This window comes from Spermophilus citellus (assembly GCF_964194105.1).
Source record: "Spermophilus citellus genome assembly, chromosome: 6".
In the NCBI taxonomy this organism is placed as follows: domain Eukaryota; kingdom Metazoa; phylum Chordata; class Mammalia; order Rodentia; family Sciuridae; genus Spermophilus; species Spermophilus citellus.
This window is the reverse complement of record NC_138187.1, coordinates 39,634,211-39,657,480: the sequence shown is the minus strand read 5'-3', so window position 1 is coordinate 39,657,480 and position 23,270 is coordinate 39,634,211. Positions and strand designations below refer to the sequence as shown.

Here is a 23,270-nt window from a genome sequence, read left to right as displayed (position 1 = left end):
CACCTGTCTCCCATTCCCAGCCTGGGAATCTGAGAGGTTCTGAGGGTTTTGTGGGGGCAGCAGCCTAGCCAGCCAGGCCCAACAGGGTCTCTGGCCTCTCAGAGGAAACAACATCTCAGAGAGCCGCAGAGGGAGTTAGCGGGTGAAATATAGGAGCGGCCAGGAAGTCCAGGACAGTTCCCTTCTGGGGAGCCAGGTCAGTGGCGATTTGTGAGGGGAAAGTGAGAAAAGAGCCCTGAACCCATCCAGGCTACTTCAGGCCACAGAGGGTCAGGCCCACTCTACGAAGGACCTGGTCAGAGAGATCGGAGGCCAGGCTCGGTGGCCTCCCAGGTCCCCTTTCCCAGGAGGTCTGTGCCCCTGCGTCTGGATAAGGATGGGACAGCCCGCAGGCAGTGGCTCCGTCCTTGATCATCACCCTTCGGGGATGATCCAGGGGAAATGTGGTGGACCCTCCTCCACCCCCCCCGGTCCTGGTTGGGGTCGCGTTCCCCCGGTCTTGCAGGAATGAAGGGACTGGCGAGGCTCAAGGTCTGGTGCGGGGACTTGGGCAGCCCGAGGAGCCGCAGGCCGGACGGAGTTTATGGGCTGCGGAGCGGTCTCCGGATCGGCCCTGGACTGGAGCTCACACGCGCCCAACCCCGGCGCTCTGGTAGCGCTTCTGAAAGCTTCCCGCGCCACTCCCACGCCTGTCCCGGGCCCCTCCAGGAGGGAAGCCCCAGGCGGTAGCCCCCATCACCCCCGGCAGCCTCCTGCCCTTTAGAGCGTGCACTCCAGCACACAGCCCTGGCCGCCGCCTCTCGGAGCCTTTACAGGGTTGCTCCGGGTAACCTGGCCCCGCCGTGCTGGGCGCGGCTTTCGGAGGGTCGCGCCTGCTGGCGGGGTCCCGGGTTCCGCAGCTTCGTACTCGGGGCTCGGGAAGCTGCGCGCAGGCGGTACCCCGCGAGGGCGCTCCTGAGCCTGATTTGGAATTTTAACCCAACGCCAAAGCTGCCGGCTGAGGAAGGGGCGGTGGGGAGTGGGAGCCGCCCTGGGAGACTACGTGGCCGCTTGGAGAGTGCTCTGGGAGAGCGAGAGGACACCTGGGCTTACAACCCCAGGGAGCGATTTCCGATCCTCGGGAATCCGAGGCAAAAGAAAAGCGGGGAGGATTGGTGGGAGGGAAATCCGCTAAACCGAATCTTCCGGGAATCGGAAGGTGTCAGGCTGATCTCACGCGCCCCCTTCTCCCAGCTGAGAGGGGGTGGGGACGAGCGAGGAGGAGAGGAGGGACAGTGGGAGGGGGTCGGCGACCTTGGGGGAGAGCTAGTCCCTGAGGGCGTTGGGCCTCGGGGACCTGACTACATTCTCACCCCACCTCCCCACCCTCAGGATGTGCCCAGCCCTCCCCACCCCACGAAACGCGCGCCCCTGAAGGCTGTGCATTGACACTCACGGACGCGCGCGCCCACACGGGGGCTGACTTCGGGTCAACTTCCACGCGGTTCCCGGTGTGTGTGTGTGCGCGCGCACAGCCGTGTCCGCAAGCGCGTGCACGTCCCCGCCTCACGTATCCACCTCCCATTGACACGAAGGGTCCCAACCCCTAGACATTCGGGGGCTTGGGATCCACCGGGAAGCCTCGGAGCGGCTGGTGGCCTGGGGCGGGGTTAGGGGGCCGCAGAGCGGGCGGGGAGGAGGGGGCTCGGGGGCCTCGCGGCTTCTCACGCCCTCCCCACGGCTCGCTGTAACTTCCCCTCCGTGTCCCCCTTCGGACAACCCCCTCCGTCCACCGACGTGAGGACAGCGACACCCGCCGCCAGCCCTCCGGCCGCCCCCCGGCCCCCGCCCTCTCCTCCAGCCCTCCCCGCGCGGACTCCTACATTAAACCTTCCTCACGCTCAGAAAGAATGTGCTACAACCTCGGCGCTGCCTTGGCCGCCGCCACCGCGCCCGAGCCGGAGCGGGAGCCGGAGCCGCCCGGCCCATCGGCGTTACCGCCGCTGCCCCGCCTGCCCGGCCGGCCCTGGGCTCCAAGCGCGCGGTCCCCGCCGCCGCCCCGCGCTCGCCCCGCGCTTGACGCAGTGAGCGCCGCAGCCCGGCTCCCGCCGGCTCCTCTCGGCTCCCCGTCGCAGGCCGAGCCCAGCCCGGCGGGCTCCGGGAGGGGCGGGCAGGACGGGAGGGGGAGGAGGTCTGTCTGGAGCCAGCGAACCCCGAGGAGGAAGAGGAGGAGGAAGCAGGGGAAGCCGCCGCCACCCCGCTCAGCGGACCTGGGCGCGCGCGCAGTGCTCGCCGGTGACCGTGCCTCAAGCCCCCAGCCCACACCCTGGTTCAGGTAGGAAGGGGCCTGTGGGGAGGAGGCTGCCCCGGGCTGGGGGAGAGGGCCCACTCTGCCGCAGCTGCGGGGTCGTCAGGTCCCTGCCCCTGGGGGGCGGGGAAGATGCCCTACCGGTGGCAGCGGAGGCGGCGCGGGGGTCCCCAGCGGCTCTCGCTGCCCTGGCTGCCCCAGCCCCCTTGCCCTGCCCAGGGAGTCCGAGCGGGGGCTGAGTCCCCCCTCCCGTAGGGCTTTGGATGCAGCGCCTTGAGTCCGTGGCTCGCGGGCGCCCCCCACCCACCCTCCGGGTTCGAAGGCAGGCGCACCTAAAGTTCTCGGTCGCCGAGCTCCGGGCTTACAAACTTCCCTCCCCGACGAGATGGCTCGAAGAGCCAGGGCTTGGGACCCCTCGGGCTAGGAGGTGCCGCAGGGACCCCGAAACTTTGCTGAGCTCTGAGAGCGGAAAGGTGGGCGGAGTAGGGAGATGGGGAAGAGTGTGTGTTCTTGCTTTTGAGTGCACAGGGATAGCCGCGGCTCCCCAAGTTGGCCCAGAGACTGTCTCCCCGAAATCTGAAATGGTCTCATAATCGGAGGTGGGGAGGGAGTGGGTTTGGGAGTCCAGCCTTCATGCTGCGGGCTAGGAGCGAGCAGCGGCTGGCCCCGCGCTGCTGAAGCTCTGAGAAGGGTATTGCAGGACCCGCACCCCCACCCCAGCCCGGTTGCCGGGTTCTGCCGGCGGTCGCCGAGCTAGCAGGAAAGACCAGGCTCTCGGCTATTAATAGGCGCCAGTGCCTCGGTCCCAGGAAGTCGGCGCAGTGGACTTGGCTGCTGGTTGGGGTGAGACCCCAGCCAGAGTGACCCCTCTCCATGTTCCTCACGCTGTCCTTCCTGCTCCCTCACCCTCTGTTCTCCTCCCACTCTCTCCTCTCGTATCTCGGGGTATCGCCCCCTAACTTTTTCTCTTCCCAAACTGTACGTTTTGGACTGTGGCTACCCGTCAGGGGCCCGGGCGGACTTGCGCGATCCGAGCACCGTTCCAACTGAGTCCTCCGCTGGATAGGTGTGAGGCCCTGAGGCCAACCTGCCAGGGAAAAGCGGGGATCCCCAGTAACCAGTCTCGGGTCCTCCCACCCACCACCCAGGCCAAACACATTCACCTGCCCTGAGGGGTCACAGCCAACTCCTCTAAAGGGCCTGGGGGGTCTACGGGGGCAGCCGAAGGGGCTAAGGAGAGTAGAGGGGACCTGAGAAGCTGCTGAAAGGATAGCTACAGTTACATGTGTAGGAAGGCGGCAAGTCTTAAAGTCGCCCGGACCAGCGTAGCCTTCACGCAGCCTAAGGGCCCAAGAAGGTTCCGATGCTTCCACCCCCACCCCACCCAACACTCAGGTCAGAACTCTAGTGGGTTCTAGGACTTGGGGGACAAGTAGTAAGGGATACTTCTTTCGGTCTCGGGGTCTGCAGAGTCAAGTACCCAAACAGCTCGGGGATCTTTGTCCCCAGGGCTGGTAGCCGGCCCCGCCCCCCTCCCAGTTAACTCGCGGACCCTGACGCCCTCCAGCGCTCGCGTGCGGGCGCCGGCAGTCTCAGCTTGGTAAGCTAAGTGTCGCATCCTTGCCGCTGCTCTGAGTCTAGGGGAAGAGCAGGGGGCGTGGAGCGAGGTGTTGGGCCCCCGACAGATGTCCTCTGGCGCCTCGGTAACAGAATTAATGACTTATACTCAGGCCTCCCATCCGCCCATCCGCGCGGTTACGGGGGAGGGGTGGCATGGCGGGACTCCCGGGACTCGGTCGCAGTCTCTGTCTGGGGTGGGAACACAGGATCCGATCCCTGTGGGTCAGCCCCACCTCCAATCCCGCACCGCCCCCCACCCCAAGCTGGGCACTCCGCTTCGATGGGGGGGGGTCCGGACCCTCCCTCCGTGACCCCTACTCGCCCCTGCAGCTGACCTCTAGTGCCGCGTCCCGCATCTCTCACCCTGAGTGGCCACGTATTTGCCTGGAGGTCCAGCAGTACAGGTCAAGAGCACCCTGGAACCTCTGCCTCCTTTGTACTCGGTGAAAACCGGCTCACAGTGCCTATGCCTGCTGCGTATAAGGGAGGTCGTGGTGTAGCACCGGTCAGGCACCCAACACAGTCCCTGGCACATAGGAGACACCCATCAAAACCCCATGGGCTCCTTCCAGACCCCCAACTGTGCTTTGCCAGCACAGGCCTGGGGAAGCCTTGCCAGAACTGGGGAGCAGGGTATTTCTCTCAGAGGTTTGCCTTTGGCCGGTTGATGGTGAGGCCCGGCCTCTGGTCGATCTTATTCATTTGCTTCGCAGGGCTGGCCAGTCCCAAGAACCTTGCAAGAGTGACCAGGGAGACTTTGGCGGATGTTCACCTTTTCCCCAGGTGGAACTGCAACTGGGGAGGCCTCTTAGACTTGGCAGGGAGAAAAGGATGCCCCCTTGCTTCCCACCCCAGTATCCATGGGCGCAGGTCTGGCACATCACAGGCTTCCAGTGTCTGTTTGGTAGATAAGCAAGGGCCTGCCCTTGGCCTGGGGCCTGGCTGTGACTGGAGTCCAGATTCTGGGTAGCTGAAGGAGAAAGACTACAGCTGAGATGCCCCCCAAAGGCCCTGCTGCCCTTGTCTCTGCTCCACCAACCCTGGGTGTATTTCCATGACAGACCCCGGGACTCACATGTAACTGTGGGGGCACAATGGTTTTTGTCCAAGCCCCCCCCCCCATCAGAGCCCCACCCACCTGGCAGAAGGAGGCCACAAAGCCCTAAATGCCTAAATTCCATCCAGTGCTCTAAAGTCCTGGCAGGGGGAAGGCAGGTCAAAGCCCACTTCCCCATTGAGGCTCTTGGAAAACCCTGCATACTCAGGTCGGGTTGGGGCCTGCCGCCCCCAGACACCCCCCGGGGGCCAGGCGAGTCCATATAGCACTGGCTGGTGCTGTGGGCGTTCATTCACATTCCTTCTCCGGTCCCCACACACGATAGGATTTATCTTGATTTGCTGCCTTTGAATTGAGTCAACTCTTTTGTATGCTCGGTGAATTGCCCAGCTGCTGGTGAGGAGCGAGAGCGTGCCGGGGGTACTGAGGCCGGGAATCAGAAGCGGGCGGGACGGGAAACGGGGAGGGGGCCCCCCAGCGAGGACCACGGAGGGGATCAGAGCGGCTGAGGCGTGGGTGGGGCGAACCATACTTGTCCAGTGCACCGTCTAGGCATGCCGGCAGGGTGAGAAGTCCAAAGGGCTCGGTCTTGAGGGTCCCTGCTATCCTTGGGGCTCTGCCTCGGATGCCCTGGGTGGCTTGGCGTAACCTCTGGAACGCCCCTGCCTCAGTTTCTCCTCCTGTAACACGCGGACTGGGGGGCTTCGGCTCTCGCAGTTTGTGTCAGACCGAGCTGAAGGAGTACTCGAGAGCCCTCCCCCCAAGTCATCCTAGAGGTTGGGGTGAGTGAGGGAAGGAGGGGGCCAGGGCTGGGAGGGGGAGATAGCCCTCTCTGTTCCCTGGGTTCTCGGCCCCGAGGTTCCAGCCCTCTGAGATTTGAGCCCGACCCAGGGGAGCACCAGGGTCCTGAGAATGCCTTGGCTTTGCTTTAAGTGTGTGTGGGGGGGTCATGCGAGGCTCGTTCAGGCAACAACTGCTGCCCCCCCCATTTAGATGTGGGTGGGAGGGACCTCAAGGATGCCCACCCCTTGTGCTTCCTAACACCCCCCAGCTCGTCCGTGCAGCGCTAGCCCTGGCTCCGGCGGAGAGAAGGAGCGCGGTGGCGAGCCGAGCGCAAGAGCAGAGGGGTTGGGGAGGCGGGGGAGGGAGCGGAGGGTGCGCGGCGCGAGCCGGACTCGAGCCGCGGAAAGGGGGTGGAGGAGCGCGGGCGAGCGAGGGCGGGCGGCGGGGGGAGGGCGGCGAGAGCGAATTCCCCCCCCCCCCCCCGGCCGCGCGGCGAGGGGCGGGGCGCGCGCAGATCGATGGGCGAAGCTGGGGAGGAATTTCAATCCCGGGAGCGAAGTTAGAGCCTGAAGGACGGCGGCGGCGGTGGTAGCGGCGGCGGGCGCAGCACCGGAACGGCGGCGGGGCCAGGCAGGTAAGCGTGGAGCCCGCGTCAGAGCGCGATCGGGCGCCGAGCCGGGGGGCGTGGGACCCCGGCCACCAGGGCAACGCGCAGGCCCCGTTACCTCGAGTCTCTGGGCAACCTCGCGTGTTCTGCGTGCTCCCCGGGCTCTGGGTGCGCCCCGGGCCCCGTGCGCGATCTCAGCGCAGCGTGCAAAGTTGGAAGAACTTGGTGGTGGATCCGGCGCTGGCCCTGCCAGGCAGAGCCGACCAGGGTCGGGGTCCAGCTGTCGTCTCGGAGTCACTACCGCAGCCAGCACAATCTCTCCTCTCGGAGCTGCCTCTTCCCCAACACTTCTACCCCTCGTCGTCCCTCTTCCTCCTTCACCGCCTCACCTGAGCCTGCTCTCCAGAGCGGTTGCCACTTGCCCTCGACCCTCGGCAGCCCCTGCCCTACCCGGGAACAGTGGTGCTGCCCCTGAGTCCCTGACCCCCATTTTACCCAACGTCACCATCCCTGCCCCCGCAGCCCTCGGTCAAAACCTGGAGAGCCTCCTCACTTAGCAGCCCGGACTGGCCATGTTCTGGAAGGGCCACTTTCCACGGTGTGCACCAGTGGGCTGAAACCCTGGCATGAAGTGGGGGACTTTGCTCCCAACTTGGTGGATACCCACCTGGGACCATCCTGATGGTCTTCTGTGGGATGGGGTGTGTATGTGGGGTGCTGCTGAACCTACTTCCTCCAGCCTGACTCCAGGGTCTCCTCTCAAATCCCGCATGTTGCTCAGGAGGGTACCCTGGGGCTCTGTCTCCCCTCCAACACACAGGTGGACAGCGACAGCCTCTGAGGACAAAATCAGGTCCTTCCAGGCATCTTCTGTTTGACCTTGGTTTAGATGACATAGAGCCTCAGTTTCCACATCTCTAAGATGGGAATATAATCAATATAATGATAATGCCTTTTGTGAAATGAAGACTTAGCCAGCACACAGGAGTGGGGAAACCTTTCCTCCATGCTGGGAGCCTCACCCAGATAGAGACCTCCCAGCAAATGCTCAGGTGAAGGCACCTGTCTTCCCACATGTCCAGACAGAACCAGTTGGCTGTGTCTGCCTTTTGACCCCAACACTTAGAGGGGGCTGTGCAGAAAGTTTCCAGGAGATCCCAGGATCCTTGGGATCAGGAGCTCCAGATGGATGCAGAGATAGAAGCACAAAGGGTGAACTTCCCCACCCTGTATCTTGTGGAAACTGTCTCCTAGCCTCCACCCAGCACGGAGAGGAAATAGATTGAATGGGGTTTATGTCTCTTTAAAACCACAAATAACCTCATTTTTTTTTTCTGCTTAGCCAGTCCCCTGGCCTCCTCTTCCTTCCTGCTCTCATCTTTTGATTGACAAGCATTGAGGAGATGGACTCCTAAGTCCCTCTCCAGGTTTGTCCCTCGTTACCAACTCCAGATGGCCCAGAGTTTTAGAGGGGGACCTCCCCTTTGAAGGGGCTTGGAGCCTGGCCAGGACCTCAGCACCTTGGTCCCTCATGGTGGCCGGGGAGGTCTGAACCCCTGTTAGGCAGAGGGCCTCAGGGTCTCCAAATCAGAAAGGCTGGTTACGTGAGTCCACTCCTCCAGCCCCTTCAGGCTTCCACACATCCCCGGCCCTGGTGGCAGGGCCACTTGCAAATCCCCAGGATGATGATACAGCAGGCCCGGCACAGACAGGTCGTGATTCTGAGAAAGGCTGGGACGACGGGTGCCTTCACCAGAGCCACACTCCCCGGCCTGACAGACCTGGATTGGGGGCAGGTCTGCCGGTGCTCACCTGGGGCCAGAGTGGCAGAGGGAGGACGAAGCCCTTTCCCTTCTGCCCCCATAGGACTCTCTCTAGAAAACAGCAATTTATAAAGTGCCTTGAAGTGGGGTCCCCACACTTGGGCTGGGGAGAGGCTGACCCCCGTTTCCTCCCCCAAGAAACAGGTGCCTGAGGCCCCCAGGAGAACCTAGGATTGGAACTCAGAGTAGCCCCTCTTTTGGACCTTGGCCTTGGAATCACTGGGCCTAAATCCTTGGACCCCGAGTCTTTGGACCCTAGTCCAAGAGAGAAAAATTAGTAGGATCTAAATTACGACAGAGACTTGGATCAGTGGTTGAGTACCAGAGCTTCTGCCTGTGTCTGTGTCTGTCCCCAATGTCCATGCACCTGCGCACACGAACCCAAGATTTCAATAGAATTTTCCAAACACTCAAGAAATCTTTCTCCTATCTCCCTGGGTCATACCCCTTAGCCTATAGTCCTCCCCCCAGTCCAAGGGATACAGTCCCCATTAGTAGGGGACCTTATCTGTGAGTGTCTCCAGACTCGGATACCGGAGCATCAGGAGAAATTTACGAGCAGAGATGCATGGACCCAGGGTGTTCATATTTCTCCTCAAAAACAAACAGGCAGACCCTGTAGGTGCCAGGGTGGGTGGCATATAAATATGTACAGAGGGAGGGCGGCAGGATGAGAAACGCTAGCAAGTGACAGGCAGGAGATGGATCTCCAGGGCCAGGTGACGGGGCCATAAATTTCCGGCCGTGAACCTGGAGCGGATGGTGGAGTTGCCGCGGACATTGGATCCATTCGTCATCTCCCCCTCCTTGCCCTTCCCCTTTTTGTTTTCCGTCATGGATTCAGTTTCTTCCAATGGAGCCTCAGATGTCAGCTGGCCTTGAGTGGCTCTTTGTTGGGTGGCCGTTGGGGGAGTTACTGCAGGGATTTTGGTGTCATCTGTCCAAGATACACAGGGAGAGACTGAGGCCCTGGTAGGGCCCGGTATGGTCCAGTGTTGCGCAGTGAGCGGGGGCAGAGAGGTGGGGCAGGGAGGTGTCCGCAGCGTCAGGAGTTTGAGCAAAGTAGGGGTCACCTTGGCTGCTGGGGCACCTATTTCCCCTGTGTAGTCCCTGCTAACCAGTGGCACCAGAGGGGAGCAAGAAGTGGTGGCGGCTACAGCCGTGTGATACTTCTCTGCAGTCCCCACCCAACCCCGGCTACTTTTCTGAGACTATCCCTGTTGGTCTCCTAGAAGGGGCGGGCAGGGCAGGACCTGGGGAGACCAGCTGTGGACTCCCGGACATCTGAGCTAGAAGAGCCACTGGGGACCTACTGTGTCCTCTGCTGGGAGTCTGGGACAACACCGTGGTCCAGAGATGGGGAGGCAGCAGACACACAAACACCCATGCTCCCTTCTCGCAGAGCTCAGCAGGTGGGGCTCCATGTCCCAGAAGGGTCTAGCACCGATTACCCAAGGACAGGGGGCAAGTGAGCGGTGGAGTGCTGCTTGCACTCAGGCCTTGTCTTCTCCCCTCTCTGTTGGTCTCCTAGAAGGGGCGGGCAGGGCAGGACCTGGGTTGACCCCGGGCTGGCCATGCCTCAGTGTTGAGGAGTCCCAACAAGACCAGGTGCGGCAGGGAGCTCAGCAGGGAGCTCAGCAGGGCCTGCGGGGCCTTCTTGGGTAGGATACAGAACGGCTGTGGCTCATCCCCCTGCTCTCTCTGTGCCCTGGGGGGTGAGCAGGAGTGGGTGGGGAAATTGAGTCATAGGGTGACCCAGTGTCTGAGCACTGAGCTGCTCCACAGCAACCCTTCTTCTGCCCACTTGGCCATGACTCCTGGGGCTCTTCTGTCCTGGGGGACCCGAGTCTCAATGACTCAGCCTCCCTTCCTGCCCTAACGGTGAGCCTTCTCTCCTCAGGACTCATGGCCCAGTTCTTCTTCAGGGGTCCACTGTCCTGTGAACCGTCCCCATGTTCCTCTGCCCCAAGCCCCGGGCCCTTGCAGAGGAGGAGTCCGGCTGCCCTTAAGGTGCAGGCAGGAATCATGGAGGACTCTCTGTCAGCAGCTGGAGGGTGCTGGCCAGCCGAGGACTGGACTGCGAACATCTGCCGCCCTGGGGGCTTCTGCTGCAGGCAGCTCCCTGGGCCAGCTCTGGAATGGTCTCTGGCAGCTGCAGGGAGAGAGCCTGGTGGGAGGACTTTAGGGGCCAACGCAGGGACACGGCCTTGCTTCTCTCTCTCTGCAATGCCTCAGCTCCCCCAAATGAGGCCAGGTTTGAGAGGGCTGGGTTTGGTGAGCCACAGCCTGGCCAGGAAACACCTCTCAACCCTGCCCATCGGCTACTGGCCACTGAGCTGGCAGAGCCTCTGATGCAATCCCTCCATCAGACAGATGGAGAAACTGAGGCCCAGTAGGACAGTGAGCTAGTGTCAGGGCAGAGTGTCACCCAGCCCTGTGCCTGACCACCTCTGCCCCTATGCCTGACCTCCTCCCCCCAACTCAGGGAAGGTCAGCATCTTTTCAGACCCCTGCCTTAATGGTGGGGGCTGACTCTCAGGGTGGAGGGGAGGGTAAGCAGCCCACAGTCCACTATGACTCTACTCTGCAAAACCCCCAGCCCTCCGAAGCTCTCTGCCATATGCCCCCTCCCACGGTTCTTCTGTGAGGGGTGGTGGGATCCAAAGCATTTACAGGGCACAGAGGGAGTTGAGAGCTTCTCATGCATGCAAGGAGGGGGTGACAGGAGGCTCCAGGGTCTGCCCCATGCAGTGTGCACACCTGGCCAGCACCGCCCCCACCTCTGGAAATGGTTGGATCCAGCCAGAATCCTGCCTCTGATGGGAACCCCGGAGATGACTGACAGCCAGGAGGCTCCCTCATGTTTACCGACAGATCCGAGTTTTATTTTCAGCAGGATCAAACTCAGGCACCTCTTAGTCATTAACTTCTTCTAGTTTAATAAACACAGAGGCACAGGCAGCCACATGCCCACCCCACGCAGGCAAGAGGATGGCTCCTGGCTGGCCTTGGGGCTGGGAGTCCTCTATGGAAAAAGGGACCGTGGCCACCTGCCAGGGCTCTCTGGACCCTGCCTGAGCACACGGTGGGCACTGTAGAGGCCTTGGGGAGTGCATGGTGAGCAAACCTCTGGACACTGTCAGCAACAGCTGCGTGGCTTCATCGTCCCTGTTGCTGGGGAAAGGCCTCAGCCAGTGCCCCGGATATGCCCCCAGCACAGACGCTCTGCCAGGCGCCTACAAAGGCCTTCCTGGAAGCCCGAGGGACTGGGGCCTTCAGGATGTGTTTCCTGATCCTGGACCATAGGCCAGAGCCTATGCTGGGGCTCCTGCGTTGGGCCCCATCTGGGAAGTCAGAGGGCTGACCAAGGGGCACCCAGTTGAGATGCCCAGGAAGCTCCCTGTGTGCGTCAGGAAAAGTGGTGATCCCTGACCACCTTGTGAGAGGTTGCCTGCCCCCTGCGGGATGGGGACGTTATGCAGCATCAGGGCACTCTGGCTCCCTGTCCAGTGTCCCCAGGAACCTCTAACTTCTTGGTTTGCTGTGGTTCCAGGAGAGAGGTCACCCTCACCCCCTGTTTGTTGGTTCTCCCTGAGTGGGACTATGTGCCAGGGCCTTTGCTGTCCCCTTGAGCGGCCTTCCTCAGGTGTGATAGCCCCCGCAGAAGCCTCTGGGGGGTGGGTGTGCCCAGCAGCAGGTCAGGGGTAGTCCAGTGGCTGCTCATGTGACCTGGGCATGTGACCTTAGACCCCTTCCATGTGTTAAATGGGTCTAAGGCAGTAGCCAAGCCCAGGGTGCCAGGGCTGGGAGCAGAGCCCAGAGGGGGTGCTCTGGTCCCAAAGACTGCCCTGGGCAGGGAGACTCAGATTGTGGAGCCTCTGATGCAATGTGGCCTGGGTGGTCCCTTCCCCTCGCCTTTGGCCTCCCCTCTTTAGGGTGAGGGCTGGGGGTGGAGCTCAGGGATAGAGCGCTTCCCTCGCAGGCACCAGGCACCAGGCACTGGGCCTTGGGTTCAGTCCCCAGCACTGGAGAGAAATTGTCCACACATGTTCTGGGAAAAAACAAAGCTGCTCTGCTGCTTGCAGAATTCCCTGCGCTTTGGATTCTGCCCCAGGGGACCCTCACTCAGAGCCTCGGTGGCGCTGGAGTCCTGTGGTGGCGGAGGAGGAGCTGGGGGACAGGAGGAGACCTCTGTTTTTCTGAGAACGAGAAGGCAGGGAAAGAGGGTGCCAGGATGAGAAACAGCAGGTGCAGAGCCGGGCACTTAGCGTGGTGCTGGGCACTTTGGAGGAAGGGCAAGGCCAGTGTGGCCGAGCGCAGAGCTGGGAGTCGATTGAGAAGTCACGGGTCCAGGCTGCCAGGGTGTCGGAGTTCCTAGGAAGAGTCTGTCTTCTTCTGGGTGCCTGGGGAAGCTTTGGGGTTTGCAGCCGCCAAGAGACCAGTGGACGTGTCTGTTTAAACGGCCCCTCTGGCTGTAGGTGAAGAAAGAATTTTAAGCCTCCATGGGGAGGCTGCTGGTGTCTGGGAGGGTAGCCTCTAATGGGGCGATGAGGCTGGTGATGGGGGGACTCAGCGCATGAAACTTGTGTTTCGACATTGCTGAAAACGTTGGAGCTGTGTTCCTGTGGAGAAAAATATTCTGTAAAGTAAAACCCATTTTCCCATTTATATCCATTAGGAGATGAGGGACGCAGCCCTGGAGAGTATGATTGCATAAAGCAAATCCTGCTTCCCCTTTGACATCCGCTAAGATTTCAGAGATTTATTTTTGGGGGAGACAAACCCCTTGGGATCCCTGGGGGATGCTAGTGAGGGCAGAGCTCAGGGCCCATTTCCCCAGGTACCGTCGGATCTTAGCTGCAAGTGGGTGCAGATGAGTGTCCGTGTGAGCACAGGACATGCACACGCATGTGCCTGTGTTCACAGACGTGTGCATGTGCACACTCTCTCTGGGCCCTGGCCCCTTCCGCCCTCAGAGACTGGAGCAGGTGGCAGATGCGGGTTCTGAATGTGCTGATGAACGTGAGACCTCTCAGTCTGAGGGCTTGGGTTCTATAAAATGAACTTGGCTGCTTTTTCTTTCTTTCTTTGCAAATTCATTCGAGTGGATGGGAGTTTAAGAGGAAGGTGCACATGGAGATGCCTGGGCTCCTAATGGACCCTCACCTGTTGGGTCTGGGAGCCACCCGGCTCCCCTAGCCTGGGGAGACTTGGGGATAGACTTTGGGTTCCCAGGCATTTGCCATCATCTGGTTTATTTTGGTCCCCACCTTATGGTGTCCTCACAGAGCAAGAACAGGCTGGATCTGAAGGATGTGCTTAGCCAGAGACAGTCTTTTAGAAAAAAACAACTTACCAGAAATCCAGGGCGGCCACTGGCCTAATCCACATGAGTCAGGGATCAAATGGGAGGGCCCTGAAACAGGCAGCCCCGGCGCTGCACAGCTGCCCCCAAACAGGAAAAGGTGCACCCTTACAGAGCAGGTGGTCGCGTCACCCACACCCTGACAGGTACCCCAGAGGGAGGCCCACGCCTGCATGTCTGCTGGCACAGATGCACGCACAAGCACAGTGTCACAGGATCCTGGACCTCAGCCCACGGCCCAGATGGGACCTCAGCTCTTATGCCACCCCACCATCCAGCCACCTGCTGCCACAGACCCTCACTCCCGCCCAGCCTGGGCATTCGGCAGGCCAGTGCCTCTGTGAATCTTCACACAGCCGAGGCAGGTGCTGTGTGCTCATTTCACAGACGGGGAGACAGCGGGCAAGTGACTTGGTCCAGGCCCATATCCACAGGGGCCAGAACGCAGCTCTGGTGGTCTCTGAACCCCACTCCCATTTTACTGAAGAAAGTGCTGAGACTCAAGGGGAAGGGAAGCCCAGACAGCTGATACAGGTGGTCTGGGTGGAGGATGACTGGCCAGTGGGGTCCAGGCTGCCTGGACGGGCCAGCTCCACCCCCACATGCTCCCTCTCCATTCCAACCCAGGGTTCTACATGCCCAGGGTGCAGGCTGCCCCCCACCCCCAGGCCCAGGAGTTGTTGAAAGTGCAGCCACCCCCCCAGCCGCCCAGGCTTCCTGACCCCTTGGCTTCTCTGCCCCTCCAAGGTCCAGTGCACCAGGTGCATCCTGCCCTGCCTGAGTGGCACCCTCGCCCCTGCATGGGCACCAGGGTGACCCCTGTCTTTTCATGCCTGTCCACCAGAACGAGTGAGGGAGTCAGTGTCACAGCCCTAGTGACACAGGTCATTAGAGTAAGGAGAGCCAGCGTGGAGGGGACTGTCATGGGCACATGGACACACCAGTGAGCCTCCCAAATGCCAGGACGCCTGTGTGGGAGGTGCCACCCCAGTTCCCACTGCCCATTTCCAAGATGGGGGGGCAGAGACCGAGGGCAGCACAGAACCAGCAGCACCTGAAGCAAATGAGCTTTCGCTGACACGGCAGGCATGTAAGAGAGTGACGGCACTGTCACAGCTGTCACTCACATGACGGTCTATCCACAGGGCAACGTGCACCTTTCAGTGCACACGGAATACCGAGGACTATTAAGAACTATTTTATGACAGCAGAGGGGACAATTTAGGCAGAGTGGACAAATTCCTAGAAAGACAAAAAATCACCAAAACCGATTCAATAAGAGACACAACATCTGAGTAAAAAAAAGAAAGAAAAAGACCAATTAATTTACAACTTCTCACAAAGAAAAGCCCAGGCCCAGATGGCTTGAGTAGTAAATTCTGTCAAGTATGTCAAAAAAAAATATATCAATCCTTCAGAAACTTTGAGAAAAAGAAAGGGAAACATTGCACATATTCTGTGACATCAGTGTTTTCCCTGATGCCAAAGACAAAGATGTCACAGGAACAGACACAGGACCTGTCTCAGGAACAAAGATGCAAAGATTCTTAACAAAATAGCAAACCAAAGCCAGCAACACAGAGATAGACCCCATGGTGGATTTCTCCCAGGAATGCAAGGTTGGTTTGGCTCCTGAGCATCAACCCTGTGACATACACACTAAGACAGAAGGACAAAAGCCACATCAGCACCAGATGGATGCAGAACAGCGTTTGACAAAATTCCAACACCCACTGTGGAAACTCGAAAGCCAGCATCAGGAGGGAGCCCCTTCCTCAATGTGATAAAGGTGGACCCCACAGCGGACGTCTTCATTCCCGGCTCCCGGCCAGGAAGTCAGGACACAGGACTCACTTGTCAAAGAAGAGGGTGTTCCTTCCCTCACTCATGTGGTGGACACCTTCTGGGCCTAGGTCTGGGACTCCAGATACTGTCCTTTTAATTGTATTGTCTTGCTGCTCCCAACAGTCATCCTAGGCCCATTCTGAACTGGTCTGTGGCCCAGAGTGGTACTGGGACACCTTAGTTATAGGTGCATCCAAAGAAGATCATAAAAGGGACAGAATTCCAAGTTGGATTTTGGGAGTCCCCCTGCTTTGAGTGCAAAGCAACAGGTGACTGGATGGCTTCTGGGGCTTGTGAGGTGATCTGGGGGCCGTCCTCTGTTGGAACCCTGGGGGGCTTTGAGAGAAGCCTGCTCAGCTTACAGGATGCTTGCTCATTCACACTGTGCACCTCCCCTTTTTCTGAGCACTTCCCCAAGAGATAATCCATGCACCGCAGGTCTTGAGTGCACGTCCATTGTTATAAGTGTGGGATTCAGTAATATTCGTACATTTATGGTGTTGCACAACCAGGGCTACAAACCAGTGTTAGAGCAATTCCATCAGCTCAGCGGGGGTCCCTCCTGCCTATTTGCAGCCAATTCCCCATCCCAACACCGACCCGCATCCCGTCTCTACAGAGTTTCCTTTTGGACGGTTCAAGTCAACATAATAACAAAATGAGCACAGTGCTCCCTGTCATTCATTCATGTGGTGGTGTGTGTCAGCGGCCTGTTTATTTTATCACTGACCCATATCCCATCATATCATCGTACCACGGACCACGGATGGACATCTCCCTTGTGAACCCAGCCGTGACGTTAGTGCACCAGCCTCTGGGTACACAGGTCTTCATCTCTCCTGGTAGATTCCTTGGGGTGGAATTGCTGCGCTATCTGATAAGTTTATATTTAAATTCTTAACCCACTGCCAAATCGGCAGGCTTCCAAATTGGCTGGACCATTTTGCATGCTCATCGGCAAATGCAAAAGGGCTGCTTGCTCAGAGCACTTGCTGTTTTAGGTCTTTTTTTTTTTTTTTTTTAAAGAGAATCCAAGCAGGTGTGCAGAGGTATCTCATGGTGGTTTCCATTTGCATTTTCCAGGTGACCAATGAGGTCAAGCATCTTTTCCTGCGTTTGTCAGGCACCCATGTTTCTTCTTCGATAAAATGTCCATTCAAATCTTTTGTCCATTTTTAATGGGTTGATCTTATTTTCAAAACTATGGTGAGAGGTCTATATATTTTTATGAATGCAAGTTCTTTACCAGAATTGTGATTTCCAGAGCCACGTGTGGCGGCCCATGCCTGTAATCCTAGCTGCTTGGGAGGCTGAGGCAGGAAGATCTCCAGTTCAAAGCCAGCCTTAGCAACTTAGCAAGGCCCTAAGCAACTTAACAAGACCCTGTCTCCAAATAAAATATAAAAAAGGGCTGGGGATGTGTCTCAGTGGTTAAGTGCCCTGCTTTTAATCCTTGGCACAAAAAAAAAAAAAAATGATTTCTAAGCCTGTTGTTCCCAACTGTAGCTTGTCTTTCCTTTTCTTAATGGTTATCTCTCTGGACTGCACCTTTGACTCAAAGTCCAATTTACCAATATTATTTTCTTTTATGAATCATGGTTTTAGTTTCTTTGCCTAATTCAAGGTCACAAAGATTTCCCTCTGTCTTCTTCCAGGAGTGTTATAGTTTTAACTCTTAGGCACAGATTTACTGACTGATTTCAGTTAATGTCTGTGTATGGTATGTAAAGATCAAAGTACATTTTTTTGGTATACTTTTTTTTTTTTTGAAAAATACTATCTTGTCTGCATTGAATTTTCTTGGAACCATGAACGTCAGAGTTTATTTCTGGATTCTCACTTCTATTTCTTTGATGTAGACATTGATTCTTAGAGCATTACCACACTGTCTTGAATACTGTAGCTTTGTGGTACATTTTGAAATTAGGTAGTTGTCAATCCTCCAGGTTTGCTTTTTTTTTTCTTTTCAAAATTGCTTTGGCTCTTCTAAAGTCCTTTGCAATTCAATGTAAACTTTAGGATCAGCTTGTCAATTTCTGCAAAAATGCCTGCTGAGATTTTGATGTGCTTGTGTTTAATTTACAGATCCATTGGGGAATCGTAAGCCTTCTAATCCACAAACATGCCATGTCTTCTCATTTATTTGGATCTTCTTTAATTTCTCTTAGCAATTTGCTCACTGAATGTCTTTAGTTAAATTTATTCCTTAATATTTTGGTCTTTTAACGATACTACAAATGGAATTATTTTCTTAATTTTATTTTCGGATGGTTTGTTGACAGTACAGAAGAATAAGATTGAGTTTTGTATATTGATCCTCTTTGTCCCACAACCTTGCCAACGCAATTATCAGGTTATTAGTTCTAGACTTTTGTCATTTTGCTTACAATTTTCTACATGCTGGATAATGTCATTTGCAAATAAGGAAGGTTTACATCTTCCTTGTCAAACGGCATGAATTTTTATCTCCTCTTCTTGCTTTGTAACACCGATTGGGGCCTCCAGAATAATGTTGATCAGTGGAGGTGCTTTGTTCCCCTAGTCTTAGGGGAAAAGCGTTGGGTCCACTGTGGGGTCCACCTTTATCACATTGAGGAAGGGGCTCCCTCCTGATGCTGGCTTTCGAGTTTCCACAGTGGGTGTTGGAATTTTGTCAAACGCTGTTCTGCATCCATCTGGTGCTGATGTGGCTTTTGTCCTTCTGTCTTAGTGTGTATGTCACAGGGTTGATGCTCAGGAGCCAAACCAACCTTGCATTCCTGGGAGAAATCCACCATGGGGTCTATCTCTGTGTTGCTGGCTTTGGTTTGCTATTTTGTTAAGAATCTTTGCATCTTTGTTCCTGAGACAGGTCCTGTGTCTGTTCCTGTGACATCTTTGTCTTTGGCATCAGGGAAAACACTGATGTCACAGAATATGTGCAATGTTTCCCTTTCTTTTTCTCAAAGTTTCTGAAGGATTGGTATCTATATTTTTTGACATACTTGACAGAATTTACTACTTAAGCCATCTGGGCCTGGGTTTTTCTTTGTGGGAAGATTTTAAATTCATGGGTTTTCTAAAAAATTTTTTTAATTCAGAAGTTCTATCTCTTATTGAATCGGTTTTGGTGATTTTTTGTCTTTCTAGGAATTTGTCCACTCTGCCTAAACTGTCCCCTCTGCTTTCATAAAGTAATTCGTAATAGTCCTTTATGTTCCCGTGTGCCCTGAAAGGTGGATGGAGCTCTCTGGGTGGCCTGGGGTGTGTCGGCTGTCAGAGCTGGTGACAGTGCCATCCATTCTTCTGCACGCTGCTGCATTCTGGTTCTTCCTGTTGTTGAGAGCACAGTTTTGAAACCTCCAACTGTTGGGTCTCAGCGATCTATTTCTCCTTTCCGTTCTGTCTGTTTCTGCCCTGTGTATTTTGGGACTTTGTCTTCATGAGCATATTCAATTAGGATTATTGAGGTATCAACATATTTATCACTATGAAATTATCTCTCTTTGTCTTTCTCATATTTCTTGTCTTAAAGTATATTTATACTTCTTCTGGCTGGGTTACGGCTGCTGTTTGTTTGTTTGTTGTTTTGGGGGTGCTGCTGGGGATAGTTCCCGGGGCCCCTGTGGTGCTGGGCAGGTGCTGTGCTCCTGAGCCACACCCAACCGTGGCAACAGTTGGCATCTAGATCTTTTTCTATCCATTTACTTCCAACATATTTGCACACTGGAAATAAAACACAGCTCTTTAGATGATATATATATATATTTGGATCTCCTCCTTTCAATGCAGCCTGACAATCTCTGCCTTTTAATGGGGCCATTCAGCCCATTCATTTTAGTGTTTTTTATTTCCTAAGGACTGCCATTTTTCTTGGTTGTTTTTTTATGTCTCATGTCATTTTCCCCTTTTCTGACCTTTTTTTTTTTTCAAATTAGGCAAATATTTTGACTGTGCCACTTTAATTCTGTGGTGCAGTTGAGCTTTCCATTTCAGTTATTATATTTTTCAACTCTGAATTTTCCGTTTTAAAGCGAATCTGTCTCCTTGTTGAAGTTCTGTCGTTTTTTTACTCATTGTCATTCTTTCCTTCTTTTAATCAGTTTTCTTCGTTTCTTTGAACATATTTATGCTGGCTGCTTTGAAGCCTCTGTCTGCTCGATTGGTGTCGGGGTAGGGGGTGATGGCAGTTTCTATTTGATTTCTCCTTCTCAGCTAGGGCCACCCTTTTCTGTTTCCATGTCTCATAATTTTGTGTTGAAAATGGACAGTTTGGCGATGGATCGTAGTGGCTTTGGATTCTGATTTTTTTTTAACCCCTGAGAGTTGCTAGGTTTTCTTGTTTCCTTGAGTGTTTGGTCATTTACCTGGACTAGAGCTGTGAAATCCATTTTCCGTCAGCGACCACGGATGTCTCTGTTCTTCTTCCTTTAGAATCCCTGCTTTTAATTATTTACTTGTTCTGACTAGTTACCCATGGCCTTTAGAATGCATTTTGGGGCTGGGGATGTGGCTCAAGCGGTAGCGCGCTCGCCTAGCATGCGTGCAGCCCGGGTTCGATCCTCAGCACCACATACCAACAAAGATGTTGTGTCCGCCAATAACTAAAAAAATAAATATTAAAAATTCTCTCTCTCTCTCTCTCTCTCTCTCCCTCTCTCTTAAAAAAAATGCATTTTGACAGCATCAAACATAAATGGAGCATAACTTCTCATTCTTCTGGTCGAACATGATGTAGAATCACACCGGTTTTGTAATCATAAATGCACACTGGGTCATAATGTCCGATTCATTCTGCTATCCTTCCTGGCCCCATACCCCTGCTCCATCCATCACGACCCTCTGCCTAGTCCTTCCCTAGCCCCGCCCCTCATTGCGAATTAGCATCCAGGTATCAGAGACAACATTTGGCCTTTGGTTTGGGGGGATTGGCTTATTTTGCTTAGCATGAAAGTCTCCATCCATTTACCTGCAAATCTGGCTTCCTGGGGACCACCTCTCTGTGTAGCTTTGAGGTCAATGACTGGCTGAGGGTTGGGTCAAACACCGGAAGCTGGGAGCTGGCCAGATTCCTGCTGTCTGGGGGACCCATCTGCAGGCGGGTTTAGGAGTCTATGCAAAGATCAGCCAGGTGTGAAGGCTTGCTTCCTGCCAGACCTCTGGGGGGCCTCTCTGAGGGGCAGGAAGGGCTGAATTGCTTGGTCTCTGTTCTGCTGGTGTGTACCCGCCGCCCGTCACTGGGCTCTGTGATTGTCACGTTCCATGTCTCTCTGTATCAAGTTCTGACTACGGTCTGTTGCTGCCCTGCCTGGATCCCAGTTTCAGCCCTGAAGACTCTCGCTGGTCTTCCCCCTGCGCTCATCACTGAGACAGGCGGCTGAGCATGACTTCGGTGTCTCTGCTCCAAGCCAAATCAACCCCTGGCAGAGAAGCTTCCAGAGTTCGCGGCCTGCCCTGCACACGTGACCGCAGGAACTGATCTGATCTGGGGTGGGAGCCGGGGATGCAGGAGGCAGGAGCCGTTCCTAGTACAGATGCCCTCGTCTTAGCCAAAGTTCTGTCATTTTTCATAAGTAAATCTCTTTGGTCAATTTCCAGTATGATGAAATGATTATTTTTGAGAACTCTGCTTAGTTCATGGCTGTGTTTTTGTAAGAGGATTTGGCAAATCTTTTACTACGCTTTGTTGGAAGTCCCCCCCCCCCCTTCCACATAATATGCTCTTTTAAAAACATTTTTATTTTTATTTTTTAGTTTTGGTACCAGGGAATGAGTGAACCCAAGGGTGCTTAACCATTGAGCCACATCCCTGGTCACCCCTCACCCTGCTTTTTTACAGACAGGGTCTCACTAAGTTGCTTAAGCTGACCTCAAACTTGGGATCCTCCTATCTCAGCCTCCCAAACCACTGGGATTATAGGTGTGGGCCGCCACACTCAGCAAAACAAAGTTTTTTAAAAAGTAACATATTTAGCTTCATGAAATATCACAAGGTGAAATCCATATAAGAACCACGAAGGTCAAGAAGTAAAATATAGCCTTCATCTTGTGTCTCGTGGGGCTTTCTGAGAGCTCTGTGACCTCTCCATTAACCTGATTTGCAATCCCACTTTTGGACTTGATGTGAGTGGAACCACAGAGGTACATGTTCTTCCAAGGCTGGCTGCTTTGCTCAGAACAGTGTATCTGAGAGCCAAATTGTTGTAGAAATAGCCTGTTCATTTTCAGTGCTGTGTAGTATTCCACTTATCTATTCTACTACTGGTGGCTATTCAGGTTTTCAGTGATTATGCATAGTGCTGCCATGAATGTCCCTGTACTTACGTTTTGGTGGACATGTACGCTTACTTCTACTGGACAAATACTTGGGTAAGTAATAAAGTTATAAGTTATGAACACTTTCAATTTTAGTAGATTCCGCAGAACAGTATTTCAGAATGGTCGTACCCTCCCATGAGCACTAGATGGATGTTCTGCTTGTTCTGTTTCTTTGCCAACTCTTGATAGTTTCCGTCCTTTCCACTTTAACCCTTCTAGTGAGGACATTTTTTTTTGGTAATTTTATTGGCCATTTGAATTATCCTCTTTGCAAAGTTTGTGTTCAAAACTCTCACCCCTTCTTCTAGTTGATGCTTGTCTTTATCTGATACATTGGTAGGAATTCCCTCTAAGTTCTTTTTTTCTTGACTCTATGCATGTTTTATCTTTTTACTCTGCCGTCGTGTCTTCTAATGAGAAGATGCTTTTCGCTTTAAGGTGGTCCCAATTATCCTTTAGGATGGATGCTCTTTGTTAGCTCATAAAGAAACATTTGACCCCTCCCATTCTTGAAGATGCTCCTCCATGTGATTCTCGGGAAGCCGGGTTGTTTTACCCTTGACGTTGGAAACATCATCCCACCTGGAATTCATTTTTATCTGTGGTATGAGGATAGGATCAAGTTTCAGGTCTTCCCATCTCTATTGATCCAGTTGGTCTTTTGCTTTTTTTTTTTAACCTTTATTTTACTTATCTATTTTTATGTGGTGCTGAGGGTTGAACCTGTGCCTCACACATGCCAGGAAGTACTCTAGCACTGAGCCACCGCCCCAGCTGATCTTTTTCTTTTTAATGAAAAGTGTCATTTATTTTCGACAGCATTATTTCATTTAAACTTTTTGAGATAAGCGTACAGTTCCAACTCCATAATTCAGAGATTCCATGTACCCATTATCTGGTTTCCCCCAGAGGTAACATCTTCCAAATTATAGCACAATGTCACAACCAGGATGCTGACGGCAATCAATCCAGACACTGCAAGTCCCAGCACACAGAGATTTCCCTCATTGCTTGATTTATGTATTCAGCGCTGGGCCTCGAGCGTGCTAGGAGAGCACTCTGCACTGGGCCACACCCACCTCTCTGACTCCCAGCCTCCTCTCTCACCCCTGGCCACCTCTAATCCATTCTCTATTTCTGTAATTTTGTCATTTCAAATATGATCTACAAATAGAATCATCCACCGTGTAACTTTTGGGGATTAGATTTGCTTTCACTCACCCAAATTTCCTGGAGATTATTCCAAGTCCTTAGGTTTATCAATCATTTTTCTTCCTCCTCCTTCTCCTCCTCGTCCTTCTTTAATAATTGAGTGGTGACATCCTTTTTTAGCCTGGGTCTCTCTATATGCTCCACTGTATGTAGAATATACACCTGCGGGTGTTCCCCTGGGATCTGCAGAGGCCCAGCTGGGCAGCCTCATCCTGCCTCAGCTGGGTGGAACCTGGGTGTGCCAGACACCCTTGAGAAGCTGTGGAGTTGGTGGCAAGGACAAAGAGTACCTTGTCCCTTGATTTACTTTGTTGAATTCCCTCACCACATTGTCCGCTCACAGCCCCCTGAGCCAGCCAGCTTCCCTGGTTGTG

At 54.7% G+C, this 23,270-nt stretch overlaps 1 protein-coding gene across 2 annotated transcripts in view; it reads left to right on the top strand.

Moving 5' to 3' along the window:
- Window positions 1-2,011: 2,011 nt before the first annotated feature.
- Window positions 2,012-23,270, top strand: part of ELFN1 (extracellular leucine rich repeat and fibronectin type III domain containing 1) — a 64,415-nt gene continuing 43,156 nt past the window's right edge. For both annotated transcript variants that reach the window (XM_081299625.1, XM_081299624.1), the window contains exon 1: window positions 2,012-2,314. The gene's annotated coding sequence lies outside the window, so the exon portion shown is untranslated. The remainder of the gene's footprint in view (window positions 2,315-23,270) is intronic.